The following is a 7,150-nucleotide window of genomic DNA, read 5'->3' on the forward strand; positions in this document are numbered from 1 at the left end:
TTAGGAAAATGAGACTGCTTCAGTAAATTATCTCAAATGTACATTCTGACCTTTGTTATTCATAATTAGTAAAATCACGTTCAACTGGATGAATGACAGTGAGCTAGATATGGGCAGATAATCGGGAAGCTGGGGAGGCTAAAGTGGCAAGTATTGATTTAGAGTTAATAAACATAACAGAGTTTTTAGTGCTGGTGTTCTTTCCATAAATGTGGATTAAACCTCAATAAACAATTCATAGGGTTCTTTCTGTAAATATGAAGGGCTTCTCCCTCCGCCTGCCTTTTCATTTTAAGAGGCAAAATGTAATCTTTAGTGGAAGCGAGGCCAGGCTGCACTCAGTGGCTTGATGCCTCCTTTTGAAATACTTTCTTATTTGGTCTCTTGTTTTCTTTCTTTTCTCCTTCCTTTTTGGCATACTTGTTACATGTCATTGTAATCAACCTTGAACGTATTTATTCCAGCTTAGGAACACAGTTAACTTTGCCTCTTTATATTCAATCTTTAAACTTATTTAGGTCCTTCAGTTCTGATTTCTATATTATTTTCATGGATATATTAGCTGTGCTCATTCTTATGTTTCACTTGTCTACAATTGAACTATTGCAACATGGTTCGTATTTTATCCACATTTATTTCAAATGTTCTTACAGGAGGCATCCTCACATTTTGATCACATCTCTCTCTCTCTCTTTTTCACTGAGGCTTTCTCCCTAGGCATTCTCACCTAGTAAAGTAGTTACTGGTGTCTTTGCAATTTTTTTTTCCCAGTTCTTACTTTTTTTTTTTTTTTTTACTGTCTAAAGGAATTACAAACAACATAGCTCAAACAGAAGTTCATTTCTTTCTGAACTTCCTGTTATTTGTTTTCGCATCTCAGTAAATGATACCACAATCCACTTAACTGCTCAAAAAACAAAACAAGTGATTTATTGTTCTCCTTTCTTGTTCCATTCAAAACCACCGTGTCCTCAAATTCTAAAGTAGATGTTTGCTCTATTTATCTTTTGCCACCCTTATTTCAACATCTCAGTTCGCCCTGCCATTTTCTCCTGCACTGATTGCAATAGCTTCTTAGCTGCTCTTCTGTTTCCATTCTTGTCCCACACTAGTACTTTTTTTTTTTTTTTTAACATTGCAGTCAAGGTTATCATTTTAAATAAAACTTAAATAAGACATAAGACTCTCCTGTTTACTAAAACCCTGCAACTGATTTCCATTATACTTTCTTAATCTGTATAACTTTTATCTGCCTTGTTTGTCTTATGGGGAGCCTAGTGACTCAGTGGCTAAAGTGTTTGGCTGCTAAACTAAAGGTTAGCAGTTTGAACCCACCAGCCACTCCATGGAAGAAATATGGGGGAGTTTGGTTCCTTAAAGGTTTACGGTCTTGGAAATCCTATGAGGCAATTCTACTCTGTCCTTTAGGGTTTCTCATTTGGAATCAACCTAATGGCAGTGGGTTAGGTTTTGGTGTTTGGTTTTGTCTTATGGTCCTAGTAAGGGCTTGCAGTATGATGTTGCCTTTTTCCTGATATTAGAGCGGAAACATACATTTCTCACTTTTAAGTATGCTGTTAGCTATGGTTTTTCATAGATGCCCTTTATCAAATTGAGGAAGCTCCCCTCTATTCCTTTGCTAAGACTGTGTAATCATGAGTGGGTGTTGGATTTTGTCAAGTGCTTTTTCTCCATCAGTTGATGTAATTGTGTGGTATTTCTTCCTTAGCCTGTTGATGTTGTGAATTAAACTCCCTCTCATTATGGTGTTTTCCTTTTTTTATACTTTGTTAGATTGGATTTGCTAAGATTTTGTTGAGGATCTTTGTGTCTACGTTCACGAGCTATATTGATCCTTAGTTTTTCTTGTTTTGTTGTTACCAAGTTTTGATCTAATTTTTGCCTCATAGAATAACTTAGGAAGTGTTTGTTTCTGTTTTCTAGAAGACATTGTGAAGAATTGGTATCATTTTTTTCTTAAATTCTCTGTTGAAACCATCTGGTCCTGGTGATTTCTTTGTCAGAAAGTTATTAATTATTGATTATTTTTAAGTATTAGCTTGCTGTACCTTTTTCAATACCTTTACTTGTAAATTGTAAAGTGATAATAAATTGTTGTTGCTGTTAACCAAAAAATAAACCAAACCCATTGCTGTCGAGTTGATTCTGACTCATAGCGACATTATAGAGAAGAGTAGGACTGCCCCATAGAGTTTCTGAGGAGCACCTGGTGGATTCAACCTGCTGACCTTTTGGTTAGCAGCCATAGCACTTAACCATTGTTGCTGTTAAGGGAATTCAAGTCAACTTTTCGTTCACAGCAACCCCCTATAACAGAGTAGAATTGCCCCATGGGTCTTTCTCGGCTGTAATCTTTAAGGAAGCAGGTCACCAGGTCTTTATCCATGGAGGCACTGGGTGGGTTTAACTCTTCAATCTTTTGGTTAGCAGCCGAGCACTTAACTGTTCTGCCATCAAGCCTTCTTAAAATAATAATACTACTACTTAAAAAAGGAAAAAAAAGTTCTCTGCATTTCCTTTTCTTTAAAGAAAAGAATTGTCATTTGTGGTTAGGTAATACATAGAGCCACCTGACATTTTTATTTTTTCTTCTACTTCATTTTACAGGAGTGAAATTCTTTCTTCCTTCCATTTCTTTCCATGTGAATTCATGCATAAGCCTCATGAGTGTATTTTGGATAAAATCAATACTGTGAAGCCATTAGATCAAACTACTAACTACTAAAGAACCACCTAATCAAACAAAGACAGGCGCCCAGGAAAGCAGAGGCACTTCTTGTGTTGAAACCTAAACAACTAGAAATACATTTTACTTCCTTCACTTTCTTGTTTTCAGAAGGGTGATTTTTACAACAGCAAGTGTGATGGTTAAGGTTGTGTGTCAGCTTGGCTGGGCCAGGATTCTCATTGGTTTGGCAGTTATGTCATGATGTAGTTTGGCAGTTATGTAATAATGTGTTTATCCTCCATTTTGTGATATAATGTAATCACTTCCATGATGTGATCAGCCAATCAGATGTAAGGGGAGTTCCCTCAGGGGTATGGCCTGCATCCAATATATACAGACTTTCTGGAAAGGCTCTTTGGCTTTTGCTCACTCTGATCCATGAGTCTGGCTCATCATCATCTGACCTCCAGTTCTTGAGACTTTAGCCAGCAGACTGCCTTATTGCCTGATGATCTTGGGATTTGTTGACCTCAGCAGCCTATAAGCCAGCACCCTGCTGTCTTACCTGCCAATCTTGGGCTCATCAGCCCCTGAAACTATATGAGTCAGGAGAAGCCACCAGCCTGATGCCTGACGCATGGACTTGGGACATACCAGCCTCTACAACTGAGTGAGCTATTTATGTTAGATAAATTTCTCTCTATTTCTCTCTCTACGCATCATCATACAAGTGTGTGTGTGTGTGTGTATACATATATACATACATATATAGAAGCAACAGTCAAGAGATTAAAAGACACATTGCATTGGGCAAATCTGCTGTGAATGTCCTCTTTAAAGTGTTGAAAAGCAAAGATGTCACCTTGAAGACTAACGTGTGCCTGCCTCAAGCCATGGTGTTTTCAATTGCCTTGAATGCAGGTTAAAGCTGGAGGTTGAATAAGAAAGACTGAAGAAAAAGAATTGAAGCCTTTGAATTGTGGTATTGGTAAAGAATATTGAATATATCGTGGACTACCAAAAGAACAAACAAATCTGTCTTGGAAGAAGTGCAACCAGATTGCTCCTTAGGAGCAAGGATGGTGATGCTACATCTCACATAATTTGGAAATGTTATCAGGAGGGACCCAGTACCTGGAAAAGGGTATCATGCTTGGTAAAGTAAACGGTCAGTGAAAAAGAGGAAGACCCCAAATAAGATGTACTGACACAGCAGCTTCAACGATGGGCTCAAGCATAACAGTGATTGTTTGGAGTTGCAGGATCGGGCAGTGTTTTGTTCTGTTTTACATAGGGTCGCTATGAGTCAGAACTGACTTAACGGCACCTAACAACAATGATATGTATATATAAACCCAAAAAACCCAGTGCCATAGAGTCAATTCTGACTCATAGAGACCCTATAATTATATATATATATATATATACACACACACAGACACATATACATATATACACACATATATATATATATATATAAACTTCACTGTTTGGCTACTCTAGAGAACCTAGCCTAAGACATTTGGTACAGAGAGTAGCTCTAAAGAAAGAAAACTGTAAGGATGAGTTTTCTAAATTGGTTCTCAAGTAGGTTAGTCTTAAGATGTTGATGTCTCTGCTTCTAGTAGTAAAGAGGACACTGATAATACAAGGAACTGGGTGGCAAAAGAAATACACAAAATATCATCACCAATAGGTCAAGTATTGATGACAGGCAAGGCTCTGGGTGATTGCATGGTTGATATTTTTCTACAATTTTGTCAGAATAAGGAGTATAAGGAAGTTGGGTGGTTGGTTCTACTTTCCCTAGACAAAGTGGTGAAAGAAAAAGATGAGCTCAGGGCTTTAGAGTCATAGATCAAGCACCCCGTAAACAACCTCAAATTTTCCATTTTTGCCCTGAAAGAAAAAAAAAAAGCCTTACTTCTTGTAGTAACAGATCTGATATTGCTGAAAACCAAACCCAGAGCCTTATGATAAGAGTGGTTAAATTATAAAGCCAGTTGAATTCCCGAACTTAGATGAAGTCTAAAGTTAAAGTGAGGGCATTGATTGGGAAGAGATGGAATCTTGAAACTTGGGATGGGGACATATGGGCAGATAATCAGGAAGCTGGTGACACTGAGCCCCTAAATTCCATTTAATCACTCTTGTCAGCGTAACTAACCCTCTTACTCCCATCTGAAAAGATTACTCCATCTTTGTCTATTAAGCCACCCTCCCCAGTAAAACCATTAGCCCCTCTCATCTGATGAGATTAACCCAGCTGTGTCCAAAGTGACTTTATCTGGGACAGCATCTGAGTCATCAGCTGGGTAATCTTCTGAGTCATTGCCTGGGGCATCACTGGGGGGTAGATGGCTTACAAGACATTGCTGAATGTTCTCAGAACACATCTCCACCCCCCATTTTTGCTTCTAGACCTATAACTTGACTTAAGTTCCAGTGAGCTACAAAAGGTGAAGTACAAAAGTGTGACCCAGGCTTACCCCAAAAGAACTACTTAACTTTTCTAATATGTACAAACAGAAACGTAGAATACATATGTAGGAATGCTTATTAAGGGTGTGGGATAATGGTGCAAGGAACATAAAACTGGATCACTCTGAGTTTATTGGTATTGCCCCTCTAAGCACAGATTCTGCATTTAATCTTTCAGCTCCAGAGGTTAGCAAAAAATCTAATTTTTTTATTTGGTTGTTTTGCTGAAGCATAAATTATGTGGTGGCCTACACTAAATCAAGTACCAGACCTATCTTGGTATACTGTAGAACAGGGTATCCAAATGCTTAGGGAAATTGGCATGTTAGAGCGGATTTATCAGGTTAGACTCACAGACCCACACATGGAGTACCCAGAGTATACACCTTTTACAATACCATGAGGAACAAATTGTGAAGGGAGCCCTATTATCCTTGAAGACTACTGTGATTGCTATTTTATATAAGTCAGATTTGACAGTGGGGACTATCCTAACTGAATTAAGATGCTTAACTACAATGGGGCTAATTGGACCCTGTAGTGGTAGGGACAAAGTGGTGGCACTTAATGGATAAAGACAGAGTAGGTGTGGTTACCATAATGAACAGTGCAATCAAAACAGTAATCAGAATAGTCTGACTCACATGGACCTATGGTGTTAGCTGCTTAGTCATGGTGTCGATAGGAGTGAAATAGATAGGAAATCTACTAAGCACTTACTTAATCTGCATAAGTAAAAGAATTCTAAGCCATGCGAATGGCATCTTAACTTGAATCACATATAGTTACAGCCCCTCAATTAATTCCTAGACTTGAGCAAGTTTATAGACACACAACCCCTTGAATTAAGAGGAGCCTGGGTCCCCTTGAGGAAGGACCCTATACACTGACAAAAATTTATACTGTTTATCTTTCTCCCAACCTTCCCCAAAGGGGTCTATGGACTTCTACTAGAGTGACTGTTCATTGTAGAACAGGAAAGAATCAGACTTTCCAGGGATTACTGGATACTGGCTGTGAATTCACACTAATTCCAGGAGACCCAAAATGTCACTGTAGCCCACCAGTTAGAGTGGGGGTGTATGGAGGTCAGGTTATTATTGGAGTCTTAGATCAGGTTTGTCTTATGGTAGGTCAAGTGGCTCCCCAAGCCCATCCTGTAGTGATTATCCCAGTTCCAGAAAGCATAATTGGGATAGATATACTCAGCAACTGGCAGAACTCCCACACTGGGTTCATGAAAAGTGGAGTAAGGGCTATTATGGTAAGAAAAGCCAAGTGGAAGATATTAGAACTGTGTTTACCTAGGAAAATAGTGAACCAAAAGCAATACTGAATACCTGGAAAGATTGCAGAAATTACTGCCAAATAATAAGGACTTGAAGGATTCAGGGGAAGTGATTCTCATCACATCACTATTCAACTTGCCAATTTGGCCTGTGCAAAAAACAGATGGATCTTGGAGAATGACAGTGAATTATGATAAACTTAACAAGTGATGATGTCAATTGCAACTGCTTTTCCTGATGTGGTTTCATTGCTTGAGCAAATTAATACATCTCCTGGTAACAGGTATGTAGCTATTGTTACAGCCTACGGGTTTTTCTTGAGTCCATTTTTGAAACAACACCAGAAGCAGTATGCCTTCAGCTGACAAGGCCAGCAATACACCTACTCTAACCTACATCAGTGGTATATCAATTCTCCAGCTTTATATCATACTTTAGTCTGCAGGGACATGATTGCCTTTCCCTTCCCCAAGAGGTCACATTGGTCCATTACATTGATGATATTATGATGATTGGACCTAATAAGGAAGAATTGTCAATGACTCTGAGCTTATTTGTAAAACATTTTAACCCAGAGTGTGGGAAATTAATCCAACAAAAATTTGGACACCTTGCACCTGAATGAAATTTCTAGGGGTCCAGTGGTGTGGGGAAGGTTGAGCTATTCCTTCTAAAGTGAAGGACAAGTTAT

This window comes from Loxodonta africana, chromosome 1, assembly GCF_030014295.1.
Source record: "Loxodonta africana isolate mLoxAfr1 chromosome 1, mLoxAfr1.hap2, whole genome shotgun sequence".
Taxonomy (NCBI): Eukaryota; Metazoa; Chordata; class Mammalia; order Proboscidea; family Elephantidae; genus Loxodonta; species Loxodonta africana.